Here is a 14918-nt window from a genome sequence, read left to right on the forward strand (position 1 = left end):
CTCTGTGGAACTGGTTTTGGGCAGAAAAGCCATGCTTCATTTGGTCACAAAGGACTACGATCTATCTTTTGAACCACTGGACCAATTTGTATGATTCTGACCTATGTTTGTATTTGGAGTATGCTGATTCTGAAAATGTAAGTTTTATGTGAATGTGATGCATACTTTTAAAGTTATGAATAATGTGGAAAAACTGTATTTCTCTGCTTGTGATAATTACATTACCCATTTTGTAATGGCACCCCTTTATGCCCAGGGTGCCATTACAAAAGATGAGTGCGGAAAAGTGGGGGATTAGCAAAAATGGTAGAGCGCTCGCTTAGCATGTGAGAGGTAGCGGGATCGATGCCCGCATTCTCCAGTGGCTTCTTCTTCTTTTAAATGAAGGGTGCTTAGACTGTATGTTGCATGTCTGTATTTTATGTAATAAATGTAACCTTGTGTATTTTACTGTCTTTTTACTGCCATGTGCTTAATGTAGTTTTGCATCTGTCCTTGGAGATAATTGGATTACTTCCCAATTATCTCCAGGATAGAAGACTCTGTGGAACTGGTTTTGGGCAGAAAAGCCATGCTTCATTTGGTCACAAAGGACTACGATCTATCTTTTGAACCACTGGACCAATTTGTATGATTCTGACCTATGTTTGTATTTGGAGTATGCTGATTCTGAAAATGTAAGTTTTATGTGAATGTGATGCATACTTTTAAAGTTATGAATAATGTGGAAAAACTGTATTTCTCTGCTTGTGATAATTACATTACCCATTTTGTAATGGCACCCCTTTATGCCCAGGGTGCCATTACAAAAGATGAGAGCGGAATAGTGGGGGATTAGCTCAAATGGTAGAGTGCTCGCTTAGCATGTGAGAGGTAGCGGGATCGATGCTTCTTCTTTTAAATGAAGGGTGCTTAGTTGAACTTTTTGTTTACCTGGATGTCATTGCCACAGCAGCATGTTGCAAAATGTTTAACTGCTTACCTGATTCTTCAAAAATGTCCTACTTTGACATTGAGTGAACTCACGAATTACCTTCGATAGCTCAGCTGGTAGAGCGGAGGACTGTAGTTGGTATATGATAGCAATCCTTAGGTCGCTGGTTCAATTCCGGCTCGAAGGACATTTGTTTTTCTCTCTTGTAGAGCAGAGGACTGTATGTTGCATGTCTGTATTTTATGTAATAAATGTAACCTTGTGTATTTTACTGTCTTTTTACTGCCATGTGCTTAACGGAGTTTTGCATCTGTCCTTGGAGATAATTGGATTACTTCCCAATTATCTCCAGGATAGAAGACTCTGTGGAACTGGTTTTGGGCAGAAAAGCCATGCTTCATTTGGTCACAAAGGACTACGATCTATCTTTTGAACCACTGGACCAATTTGTATGATTTTGACGTATGTTTGTATTTGGAGTATGCTGATTCTGAAAATGTAAGTTTTATGTGAATGTGATGCATACTTTTAAAGTTATGAATAATGTGGAAAAACTGTATTTCTCTGCTTGTGATAATTACATTACCCATTTTGTAATGGCACCCCTTTATGCCCAGGGTGCCATTACAAAAGATGAGAGCGGAATAGTGGGGGATTAGCTCAAATGGTAGAGTGCTCGCTTAGCATGTGAGAGGTAGCGGGATCGATGCTTCTTCTTTTAAATGAAGGGTGCTTAGTTGAACTTTTTGTTTACCTGGATGTCATTGCCACAGCAGCATGTTGCAAAATGTTTAACTGCTTACCTGATTCTTCAAAAATGTCCTACTTTGACATTGAGTGAACTCACAAATTACCTTCGATAGCTCAGCTGGTAGAGCGGAGGACTGTAGTTGGTATATGATAGCAATCCTTAGGTCGCTGGTTCAATTCCGGCTCGAAGGACATTTGCTTTTCTCTCTTGTAGAGCAGAGGACTGTATGTTGCATGTCTGTATTTTATGTAATAAATGTAACCTTGTGTATTTTACTGTCTTTTTACTGCCATGTGCTTAATGGAGTTTTGCATCTGTCCTTGGAGATAATTGGATTACTTCCCAATTATCTCCAGGATAGAAGACTCTGTGGAACTGGTTTTGGGCAGAAAAGCCATGCTTCATTTGGTCACAAAGGACTACGATCTATCTTTTGAACCACTGGACCAATTTGTATGATTCTGACCTATGTTTGTATTTGGAGTATGCTGATTCTGAAAATGTAAGTTTTATGTGAATGTGATGCATACTTTTAAAGTTATGAATAATGTGGAAAAACTGTATTTCTCTGCTTGTGATAATTACATTACCCATTTTGTAATGGCACCCCTTTATGCCCAGGGTGCCATTACAAAAGATGAGTGCGGAAAAGTGGGGGATTAGCAAAAATGGTAGAGCGCTCGCTTAGCATGTGAGAGGTAGCGGGATCGATGCCCGCATTCTCCAGTGGCTTCTTCTTCTTTTAAATGAAGGGTGCTTAGACTGTATGTTGCATGTCTGTATTTTATGTAATAAATGTAACCTTGTGTATTTTACTGTCTTTTTACTGCCATGTGCTTAATGGAGTTTTGCATCTGTCCTTGGAGATAATTGGATTACTTCCCAATTATCTCCAGGATAGAAGACTCTGTGGAACTGGTTTTGGGCAGAAAAGCCATGCTTCATTTGGTCACAAAGGACTACGATCTATCTTTTGAACCACTGGACCAATTTGTATGATTCTGACCTATGTTTGTATTTGGAGTATGCTGATTCTGAAAATGTAAGTTTTATGTGAATGTGATGCATACTTTTAAAGTTATGAATAATGTGGAAAAACTGTATTTCTCTGCTTGTGATAATTACATTACCCATTTTGTAATGGCACCCCTTTATGCCCAGGGTGCCATTACAAAAGATGAGAGCGGAATAGTGGGGGATTAGCTCAAATGGTAGAGTGCTCGCTTAGCATGTGAGAGGTAACGGGATCGATGCTTCTTCTTTTAAATGAAGGGTGTTTAGTTGAACTTTTTGTTTACCTGGATGTCATTGCCACAGCCGCATGTTGCAAAATGTTTAACTGCTTACCTGATTCTTCAAAAATGTCCTACTTTGACATTGAGTGAACTCACGAATTACCTTCGATAGCTCAGCTGGTAGAGCGGAGGACTGTAGTTGGTATATGATAGCAATCCTTAGGTCGCTGGTTCAATTCCGGCTCGAAGGACATTTGCTTTTCTCTCTTGTAGAGCAGAGGACTGTATGTTGCATGTCTGTATTTTATGTAATAAATGTAACCTTGTGTATTTTACTGTCTTTTTACTGCCATGTGCTTAATGGAGTTTTGCATCTGTCCTTGGAGATAATTGGATTACTTCCCAATTATCTCCAGGATAGAAGACTCTGTGGAACTGGTTTTGGGCAGAAAAGCCATGCTTCATTTGGTCACAAAGGACTACGATCTATCTTTTGAACCACTGGACCAATTTGTATGATTTTGACGTATGTTTGTATTTGGAGTATGCTGATTCTGAAAATGTAAGTTTTATGTGAATGTGATGCATACTTTTAAAGTTATGAATAATGTGGAAAAACTGTATTTCTCTGCTTGTGATAATTACATTACCCATTTTGTAATGGCACCCCTTTATGCCCAGGGTGCCATTACAAAAGATGAGAGCGGAATAGTGGGGGATTAGCTCAAATGGTAGAGTGCTCGCTTAGCATGTGAGAGGTAGCGGGATCGATGCTTCTTCTTTTAAATGAAGGGTGCTTAGTTGAACTTTTTGTTTACCTGGATGTCATTGCCACAGCAGCATGTTGCAAAATGTTTAACTGCTTACCTGATTCTTCAAAAATGTCCTACTTTGACATTGAGTGAACTCACAAATTACCTTCGATAGCTCAGCTGGTAGAGCGGAGGACTGTAGTTGGTATATGATAGCAATCCTTAGGTCGCTGGTTCAATTCCGGCTCGAAGGACATTTGCTTTTCTCTCTTGTAGAGCAGAGGACTGTATGTTGCATGTCTGTATTTTATGTAATAAATGTAACCTTGTGTATTTTACTGTCTTTTTACTGCCATGTGCTTAATGGAGTTTTGCATCTGTCCTTGGAGATAATTGGATTACTTCCCAATTATCTCCAGGATAGAAGACTCTGTGGGACTGGTTTTGGGCAGAAAAGCCATGCTTCATTTGGTCACAAAGGACTACGATCTATCTTTTGAACCACTGGACCAATTTGTATGATTCTGACCTATGTTTGTATTTGGAGTATGCTGATTCTGAAAATGTAAGTTTTATGTGAATGTGATGCATACTTTTAAAGTTATGAATAATGTGGAAAAACTGTATTTCTCTGCTTGTGATAATTACATTACCCATTTTGTAATGGCACCCCTTTATGCCCAGGGTGCCATTACAAAAGATGAGTGCGGAAAAGTGGGGGATTAGCAAAAATGGTAGAGCGCTCGCTTAGCATGTGAGAGGTAGCGGGATCGATGCCCGCATTCTCCAGTGGCTTCTTCTTCTTTTAAATGAAGGGTGCTTAGACTGTATGTTGCATGTCTGTATTTTATGTAATAAATGTAACCTTGTGTATTTTACTGTCTTTTTACTGCCATGTGCTTAATGGAGTTTTGCATCTGTCCTTGGAGATAATTGGATTACTTCCCAATTATCTCCAGGATAGAAGACTCTGTGGAACTGGTTTTGGGCAGAAAAGCCATGCTTCATTTGGTCACAAAGGACTACGATCTATCTTTTGAACCACTGGACCAATTTGTATGATTTTGACGTATGTTTGTATTTGGAGTATGCTGATTCTGAAAATGTAAGTTTTATGTGAATGTGATGCATACTTTTAAAGTTATGAATAATGTGGAAAAACTGTATTTCTCTGCTTGTGATAATTACATTACCCATTTTGTAATGGCACCCCTTTATGCCCAGGGTGCCATTACAAAAGATGAGAGCGGAATAGTGGGGGATTAGCTCAAATGGTAGAGTGCTCGCTTAGCATGTGAGAGGTAGCGGGATCGATGCTTCTTCTTTTAAATGAAGGGTGCTTAGTTGAACTTTTTGTTTACCTGGATGTCATTGCCACAGCAGCATGTTGCAAAATGTTTAACTGCTTACCTGATTCTTCAAAAATGTCCTACTTTGACATTGAGTGAACTCACGAATTACCTTCGATAGCTCAGCTGGTAGAGCGGAGGACTGTAGTTGGTATATGATAGCAATCCTTAGGTCGCTGGTTCAATTCCGGCTCGAAGGACATTTGTTTTTCTCTCTTGTAGAGCAGAGGACTGTATGTTGCATGTCTGTATTTTATGTAATAAATGTAACCTTGTGTATTTTACTGTCTTTTTACTGCCATGTGCTTAACGGAGTTTTGCATCTGTCCTTGGAGATAATTGGATTACTTCCCAATTATCTCCAGGATAGAAGACTCTGTGGAACTGGTTTTGGGCAGAAAAGCCATGCTTCATTTGGTCACAAAGGACTACGATCTATCTTTTGAACCACTGGACCAATTTGTATGATTCTGACCTATGTTTGTATTTGGAGTATGCTGATTCTGAAAATGTAAGTTTTATGTGAATGTGATGCATACTTTTAAAGTTATGAATAATGTGGAAAAACTGTATTTCTCTGCTTGTGATAATTACATTACCCATTTTGTAATGGCACCCCTTTATGCCCAGGGTGCCATTACAAAAGATGAGAGCGGAATAGTGGGGGATTAGCTCAAATGGTAGAGTGCTCGCTTAGCATGTGAGAGGTAGCGGGATCGATGCTTCTTCTTTTAAATGAAGCGTGCTTAGTTGAACTTTTTGTTTACCTGGATGTCATTGCCACAGCAGCATGTTGCAAAATGTTTAACTGCTTACCTGATTCTTCAAAAATGTCCTACTTTGACATTGAGTGAACTCACGAATTACCTTCGATAGCTCAGCTGGTAGAGCGGAGGACTGTAGTTGGTATATGATAGCAATCCTTAGGTCGCTGGTTCAATTCCGGCTCGAAGGACATTTGCTTTTCTCTCTTGTAGAGCAGAGGACTGTATGTTGCATGTCTGTATTTTATGTAATAAATGTAACCTTGTGTATTTTACTGTCTTTTTACTGCCATGTGCTTAATGGAGTTTTGCATCTGTCCTTGGAGATAATTGGATTACTTCCCAATTATCTCCAGGATAGAAGACTCTGTGGAACTGGTTTTGGGCAGAAAAGCCATGCTTCATTTGGTCACAAAGGACTACGATCTATCTTTTGAACCACTGGACCAATTTGTATGATTTTGACGTATGTTTGTATTTGGAGTATGCTGATTCTGAAAATGTAAGTTTTATGTGAATGTGATGCATACTTTTAAAGTTATGAATAATGTGGAAAAACTGTATTTCTCTGCTTGTGATAATTACATTACCCATTTTGTAATGGCACCCCTTTATGCCCAGGGTGCCATTACAAAAGATGAGAGCGGAATAGTGGGGGATTAGCTCAAATGGTAGAGTGCTCGCTTAGCATGTGAGAGGTAGCGGGATCGATGCTTTTTCTTTTAAATGAAGGGTGCTTAGTTGAACTTTTTGTTTACCTGGATGTCATTGCCACAGCAGCATGTTGCAAAATGTTTAACTGCTTACCTGATTCTTCAAAAATGTCCTACTTTGACATTGAGTGAACTCACGAATTACCTTCGATAGCTCAGCTGGTAGAGCGGAGGACTGTAGTTGGTATATGATAGCAATCCTTAGGTCGCTGGTTCGATTCCGGCTCGAAGGACATTTGCTTTTCTCTCTTGTAGAGCAGAGGACTGTATGTTGCATGTCTGTATTTTATGTAATAAATGTAACCTTGTGTATTTTACTGTCTTTTTACTGCCATGTGCTTAATGGAGTTTTGCATCTGTCCTTGGAGATAATTGGATTACTTCCCAATTATCTCCAGGATAGAAGACTCTGTGGAACTGGTTTTGGGCAGAAAAGCCATGCTTCATTTGGTCACAAAGGACTACGATCTATCTTTTGAACCACTGGACCAATTTGTATGATTCTGACCTATGTTTGTATTTGGAGTATGCTGATTCTGAAAATGTAAGTTTTATGTGAATGTGATGCATACTTTTAAAGTTATGAATAATGTGGAAAAACTGTATTTCTCTGCTTGTGATAATTACATTACCCATTTTGTAATGGCACCCCTTTATGCCCAGGGTGCCATTACAAAAGATGAGTGCGGAAAAGTGGGGGATTAGCTCAAATGGTAGAGCGCTCGCTTAGCATGTGAGAGGTAGCGGGATCGATGCCCGCATTCTCCAGTGGCTTCTTCTTCTTTTAAATGAAGGGTGCTTAGACTGTATGTTGCATGTCTGTATTTTATGTAATAAATGTAACCTTGTGTATTTTACTGTCTTTTTACTGCCATGTGCTTAATGGAGTTTTGCATCTGTCCTTGGAGATAATTGGATTACTTCTCAATTATCTCCAGGATAGAAGACTCTGTGGAACTGGTTTTGGGCAGAAAAGCCATGCTTCATTTGTTCACAAAGGACTACGATCTATCTTTTGAACCACTGGACCAATTTGTATTTGGAGTATGCTGATTCTGAAAATGTAAGTTTTATGTGAATGTGATGCATACTTTTAAAGTTATGAATAATGTGGAAAAACTGTATTTCTCTGCTTGTGATAATTACATTACCCATTTTGTAATGGCACCCCTTTATGCCCAGGGTGCCATTACAAAAGATGAGAGCGGAATAGTGGGGGATTAGCTCAAATGGTAGAGTGCTCGCTTAGCATGTGAGAGGTAGCGGGATCGATGCTTCTTCTTTTAAATGAAGGGTGCTTAGTTGAACTTTTTGTTTACCTGGATGTCATTGCCACAGCAGCATGTTGCAAAATGTTTAACTGCTTACCTGATTCTTCAAAAATGTCCTACTTTGACATTGAGTGAACTCACGAATTACCTTCGATAGCTCAGCTGGTAGAGCGGAGGACTGTAGTTGGTATATGATAGCAATCCTTAGGTGGCTGGTTCAATTCCGGCTCGAAGGACATTTGCTTTTCTCTCTTGTAGAGCAGAGGACTGTATGTTGCATGTCTGTATTTTATGTAATAAATGTAACCTTGTGTATTTTACTGTCTTTTTACTGCCATGTGCTTAATGGAGTTTTGCATCTGTCCTTGGAGATAATTGGATTACTTCCCAATTATCTCCAGGATAGAAGACTCTGTGGAACTGGTTTTGGGCAGAAAAGCCATGCTTCATTTGGTCACAAAGGACTACGATCTATCTTTTGAACCACTGGACCAATTTGTATGATTCTGACCTATGTTTGTATTTGGAGTATGCTGATTCTGAAAATGTAAGTTTTATGTGAATGTGATGCATACTTTTAAAGTTAAGAATAATGTGGAAAAACTGTATTTCTCTGCTTGTGATAATTACATTACCCATTTTGTAATGGCACCCCTTTATGCCCAGGGTGCCATTACAAAAGATGAGTGCGGAAAAGTGGGGGATTAGCAAAAATGGTAGAGCGCTCGCTTAGCATGTGAGAGGTAGCGGGATCGATGCCCGCATTCGCCAGTGGCTTCTTCTTCTTTTAAATGAAGGGTGCTTAGACTGTATGTTGCATGTCTGTATTTTATGTAATAAATGTAACCTTGTGTATTTTACTGTCTTTTTACTGCCATGTGCTTAATGGAGTTTTGCATCTGTCCTTGGAGATAATTGGATTACTTCCCAATTATCTCCAGGATAGAAGACTCTGTGGAACTGGTTTTGGGCAGAAAAGCCATGCTTCATTTGGTCACAAAGGACTACGATCTATCTTTTGAACCACTGGACCAATTTGTATGATTCTGACCTATGTTTGTATTTGGAGTATGCTGATTCTGAAAATGTAAGTTTTATGTGAATGTGATGCATACTTTTAAAGTTATGAATAATGTGGAAAAACTGTATTTCTCTGCTTGTGATAATTACATTACCCATTTTGTAATGGCACCCCTTTATGCCCAGGGTGCCATTACAAAAGATGAGTGCGGAAAAGTGGGGGATTAGCAAAAATGGTAGAGCGCTCGCTTAGCATGTGAGAGGTAGCGGGATCGATGCCCGCATTCTCCAGTGGCTTCTTCTTCTTTTAAATGAAGGGTGCTTAGACTGTATGTTGCATGTCTGTATTTTATGTAATAAATGTAACCTTGTGTATTTTACTGTCTTTTTACTGCCATGTGCTTAATGGAGTTTTGCATCTGTCCTTGGAGATAATTGGATTACTTCCCAATTATCTCCAGGATAGAAGACTCTGTGGAACTGGTTTTGGGCAGAAAAGCCATGCTTCATTTGGTCACAAAGGACTACGATCTATCTTTTGAACCACTGGACCAATTTGTATGATTTTGACGTATGTTTGTATTTGGAGTATGCTGATTCTGAAAATGTAAGTTTTATGTGAATGTGATGCATACTTTTAAAGTTATGAATAATGTGGAAAAACTGTATTTCTCTGCTTGTGATAATTACATTACCCATTTTGTAATGGCACCCCTTTATGCCCAGGGTGCCATTACAAAAGATGAGAGCGGAATAGTGGGGGATTAGCTCAAATGGTAGAGTGCTCGCTTAGCATGTGAGAGGTAGCGGGATCGATGCTTCTTCTTTTAAATGAAGGGTGCTTAGTTGAACTTTTTGTTTACCTGGATGTCATTGCCACAGCAGCATGTTGCAAAATGTTTAACTGCTTACCTGATTCTTCAAAAATGTCCTACTTTGACATTGAGTGAACTCACGAATTACCTTCGATAGCTCAGCTGGTAGAGCGGAGGACTGTAGTTGGTATATGATAGCAATCCTTAGGTCGCTGGTTCAATTCCGGCTCGAAGGACATTTGTTTTTCTCTCTTGTAGAGCAGAGGACTGTATGTTGCATGTCTGTATTTTATGTAATAAATGTAACCTTGTGTATTTTACTGTCTTTTTACTGCCATGTGCTTAACGGAGTTTTGCATCTGTCCTTGGAGATAATTGGATTACTTCCCAATTATCTCCAGGATAGAAGACTCTGTGGAACTGGTTTTGGGCAGAAAAGCCATGCTTCATTTGGTCACAAAGGACTACGATCTATCTTTTGAACCACTGGACCAATTTGTATGATTCTGACCTATGTTTGTATTTGGAGTATGCTGATTCTGAAAATGTAAGTTTTATGTGAATGTGATGCATACTTTTAAAGTTATGAATAATGTGGAAAAACTGTATTTCTCTGCTTGTGATAATTACATTACCCATTTTGTAATGGCACCCCTTTATGCCCAGGGTGCCATTACAAAAGATGAGAGCGGAATAGTGGGGGATTAGCTCAAATGGTAGAGTGCTCGCTTAGCATGTGAGAGGTAGCGGGATCGATGCTTCTTCTTTTAAATGAAGCGTGCTTAGTTGAACTTTTTGTTTACCTGGATGTCATTGCCACAGCAGCATGTTGCAAAATGTTTAACTGCTTACCTGATTCTTCAAAAATGTCCTACTTTGACATTGAGTGAACTCACGAATTACCTTCGATAGCTCAGCTGGTAGAGCGGAGGACTGTAGTTGGTATATGATAGCAATCCTTAGGTCGCTGGTTCAATTCCGGCTCGAAGGACATTTGCTTTTCTCTCTTGTAGAGCAGAGGACTGTATGTTGCATGTCTGTATTTTATGTAATAAATGTAACCTTGTGTATTTTACTGTCTTTTTACTGCCATGTGCTTAATGGAGTTTTGCATCTGTCCTTGGAGATAATTGGATTACTTCCCAATTATCTCCAGGATAGAAGACTCTGTGGAACTGGTTTTGGGCAGAAAAGCCATGCTTCATTTGGTCACAAAGGACTACGATCTATCTTTTGAACCACTGGACCAATTTGTATGATTTTGACGTATGTTTGTATTTGGAGTATGCTGATTCTGAAAATGTAAGTTTTATGTGAATGTGATGCATACTTTTAAAGTTATGAATAATGTGGAAAAACTGTATTTCTCTGCTTGTGATAATTACATTACCCATTTTGTAATGGCACCCCTTTATGCCCAGGGTGCCATTACAAAAGATGAGAGCGGAATAGTGGGGGATTAGCTCAAATGGTAGAGTGCTCGCTTAGCATGTGAGAGGTAGCGGGATCGATGCTTTTTCTTTTAAATGAAGGGTGCTTAGTTGAACTTTTTGTTTACCTGGATGTCATTGCCACAGCAGCATGTTGCAAAATGTTTAACTGCTTACCTGATTCTTCAAAAATGTCCTACTTTGACATTGAGTGAACTCACAAATTACCTTCGATAGCTCAGCTGGTAGAGCGGAGGACTGTAGTTGGTATATGATAGCAATCCTTAGGTCGCTGGTTCGATTCCGGCTCGAAGGACATTTGCTTTTCTCTCTTGTAGAGCAGAGGACTGTATGTTGCATGTCTGTATTTTATGTAATAAATGTAACCTTGTGTATTTTACTGTCTTTTTACTGCCATGTGCTTAATGGAGTTTTGCATCTGTCCTTGGAGATAATTGGATTACTTCCCAATTATCTCCAGGATAGAAGACTCTGTGGAACTGGTTTTGGGCAGAAAAGCCATGCTTCATTTGGTCACAAAGGACTACGATCTATCTTTTGAACCACTGGACCAATTTGTATGATTCTGACCTATGTTTGTATTTGGAGTATGCTGATTCTGAAAATGTAAGTTTTATGTGAATGTGATGCATACTTTTAAAGTTATGAATAATGTGGAAAAACTGTATTTCTCTGCTTGTGATAATTACATTACCCATTTTGTAATGGCACCCCTTTATGCCCAGGGTGCCATTACAAAAGATGAGTGCGGAAAAGTGGGGGATTAGCTCAAATGGTAGAGCGCTCGCTTAGCATGTGAGAGGTAGCGGGATCGATGCCCGCATTCTCCAGTGGCTTCTTCTTCTTTTAAATGAAGGGTGCTTAGACTGTATGTTGCATGTCTGTATTTTATGTAATAAATGTAACCTTGTGTATTTTACTGTCTTTTTACTGCCATGTGCTTAATGGAGTTTTGCATCTGTCCTTGGAGATAATTGGATTACTTCTCAATTATCTCCAGGATAGAAGACTCTGTGGAACTGGTTTTGGGCAGAAAAGCCATGCTTCATTTGTTCACAAAGGACTACGATCTATCTTTTGAACCACTGGACCAATTTGTATTTGGAGTATGCTGATTCTGAAAATGTAAGTTTTATGTGAATGTGATGCATACTTTTAAAGTTATGAATAATGTGGAAAAACTGTATTTCTCTGCTTGTGATAATTACATTACCCATTTTGTAATGGCACCCCTTTATGCCCAGGGTGCCATTACAAAAGATGAGAGCGGAATAGTGGGGGATTAGCTCAAATGGTAGAGTGCTCGCTTAGCATGTGAGAGGTAGCGGGATCGATGCTTCTTCTTTTAAATGAAGGGTGCTTAGTTGAACTTTTTGTTTACCTGGATGTCATTGCCACAGCAGCATGTTGCAAAATGTTTAACTGCTTACCTGATTCTTCAAAAATGTCCTACTTTGACATTGAGTGAACTCACGAATTACCTTCGATAGCTCAGCTGGTAGAGCGGAGGACTGTAGTTGGTATATGATAGCAATCCTTAGGTGGCTGGTTCAATTCCGGCTCGAAGGACATTTGCTTTTCTCTCTTGTAGAGCAGAGGACTGTATGTTGCATGTCTGTATTTTATGTAATAAATGTAACCTTGTGTATTTTACTGTCTTTTTACTGCCATGTGCTTAATGGAGTTTTGCATCTGTCCTTGGAGATAATTGGATTACTTCCCAATTATCTCCAGGATAGAAGACTCTGTGGAACTGGTTTTGGGCAGAAAAGCCATGCTTCATTTGGTCACAAAGGACTACGATCTATCTTTTGAACCACTGGACCAATTTGTATGATTCTGACCTATGTTTGTATTTGGAGTATGCTGATTCTGAAAATGTAAGTTTTATGTGAATGTGATGCATACTTTTAAAGTTATGAATAATGTGGAAAAACTGTATTTCTCTGCTTGTGATAATTACATTACCCATTTTGTAATGGCACCCCTTTATGCCCAGGGTGCCATTACAAAAGATGAGTGCGGAAAAGTGGGGGATTAGCTCAAATGGTAGAGCGCTCGCTTAGCATGTGAGAGGTAGCGGGATCGATGCCCGCATTCTCCAGTGGCTTCTTCTTCTTTTAAATGAAGGGTGCTTAGACTGTATGTTGCATGTCTGTATTTTATGTAATAAATGTAACCTTGTGTATTTTACTGTCTTTTTACTGCCATGTGCTTAATGGAGTTTTGCATCTGTCCTTGGAGATAATTGGATTACTTCTCAATTATCTCCAGGATAGAAGACTCTGTGGAACTGGTTTTGGGCAGAAAAGCCATGCTTCATTTGTTCACAAAGGACTACGATCTATCTTTTGAACCACTGGACCAATTTGTATTTGGAGTATGCTGATTCTGAAAATGTAAGTTTTATGTGAATGTGATGCATACTTTTAAAGTTATGAATAATGTGGAAAAACTGTATTTCTCTGCTTGTGATAATTACATTACCCATTTTGTAATGGCACCCCTTTATGCCCAGGGTGCCATTACAAAAGATGAGAGCGGAATAGTGGGGGATTAGCTCAAATGGTAGAGTGCTCGCTTAGCATGTGAGAGGTAGCGGGATCGATGCTTCTTCTTTTAAATGAAGGGTGCTTAGTTGAACTTTTTGTTTACCTGGATGTCATTGCCACAGCAGCATGTTGCAAAATGTTTAACTGCTTACCTGATTCTTCAAAAATGTCCTACTTTGACATTGAGTGAACTCACGAATTACCTTCGATAGCTCAGCTGGTAGAGCGGAGGACTGTAGTTGGTATATGATAGCAATCCTTAGGTGGCTGGTTCAATTCCGGCTCGAAGGACATTTGCTTTTCTCTCTTGTAGAGCAGAGGACTGTATGTTGCATGTCTGTATTTTATGTAATAAATGTAACCTTGTGTATTTTACTGTCTTTTTACTGCCATGTGCTTAATGGAGTTTTGCATCTGTCCTTGGAGATAATTGGATTACTTCCCAATTATCTCCAGGATAGAAGACTCTGTGGAACTGGTTTTGGGCAGAAAAGCCATGCTTCATTTGGTCACAAAGGACTACGATCTATCTTTTGAACCACTGGACCAATTTGTATGATTCTGACCTATGTTTGTATTTGGAGTATGCTGATTCTGAAAATGTAAGTTTTATGTGAATGTGATGCATACTTTTAAAGTTAAGAATAATGTGGAAAAACTGTATTTCTCTGCTTGTGATAATTACATTACCCATTTTGTAATGGCACCCCTTTATGCCCAGGGTGCCATTACAAAAGATGAGTGCGGAAAAGTGGGGGATTAGCAAAAATGGTAGAGCGCTCGCTTAGCATGTGAGAGGTAGCGGGATCGATGCCCGCATTCGCCAGTGGCTTCTTCTTCTTTTAAATGAAGGGTGCTTAGACTGTATGTTGCATGTCTGTATTTTATGTAATAAATGTAACCTTGTGTATTTTACTGTCTTTTTACTGCCATGTGCTTAATGGAGTTTTGCATCTGTCCTTGGAGATAATTGGATTACTTCCCAATTATCTCCAGGATAGAAGACTCTGTGGAACTGGTTTTGGGCAGAAAAGCCATGCTTCATTTGGTCACAAAGGACTACGATCTATCTTTTGAACCACTGGACCAATTTGTATGATTCTGACCTATGTTTGTATTTGGAGTATGCTGATTCTGAAAATGTAAGTTTTATGTGAATGTGATGCATACTTTTAAAGTTATGAATAATGTGGAAAAACTGTATTTCTCTGCTTGTGATAATTACATTACCCATTTTGTAATGGCACCCCTTTATGCCCAGGGTGCCATTACAAAAGATGAGTGCGGAAAAGTGGGGGATTAGCAAAAATG

At 39.2% G+C, this 14918-nt stretch overlaps 2 non-coding genes across 2 annotated transcripts; both read left to right on the forward strand.

Annotated features, from left to right (window-relative positions):
• The first annotated feature begins 6642 nt into the window (after positions 1-6642).
• Positions 6643-6731, forward strand: TRNAY-GUA (transfer RNA tyrosine (anticodon GUA)). The gene is given in 2 exon segments: positions 6643-6679; positions 6696-6731. It is a non-coding gene; the product is annotated as a tRNA-Tyr (tRNA).
• Positions 6732-11261: 4530 nt separating this feature from the next.
• On the forward strand, positions 11262-11350 carry TRNAY-GUA (transfer RNA tyrosine (anticodon GUA)). Its single transcript is given in 2 exon segments — positions 11262-11298; positions 11315-11350. It is a non-coding gene; the product is annotated as a tRNA-Tyr (tRNA).
• Positions 11351-14918: the final 3568 nt, after the last annotated feature.

The sequence above is a fragment of the Pelobates fuscus genome, chromosome 4 (assembly GCF_036172605.1).
Source record: "Pelobates fuscus isolate aPelFus1 chromosome 4, aPelFus1.pri, whole genome shotgun sequence".
NCBI classification, from domain to species: domain Eukaryota; kingdom Metazoa; phylum Chordata; class Amphibia; order Anura; family Pelobatidae; genus Pelobates; species Pelobates fuscus.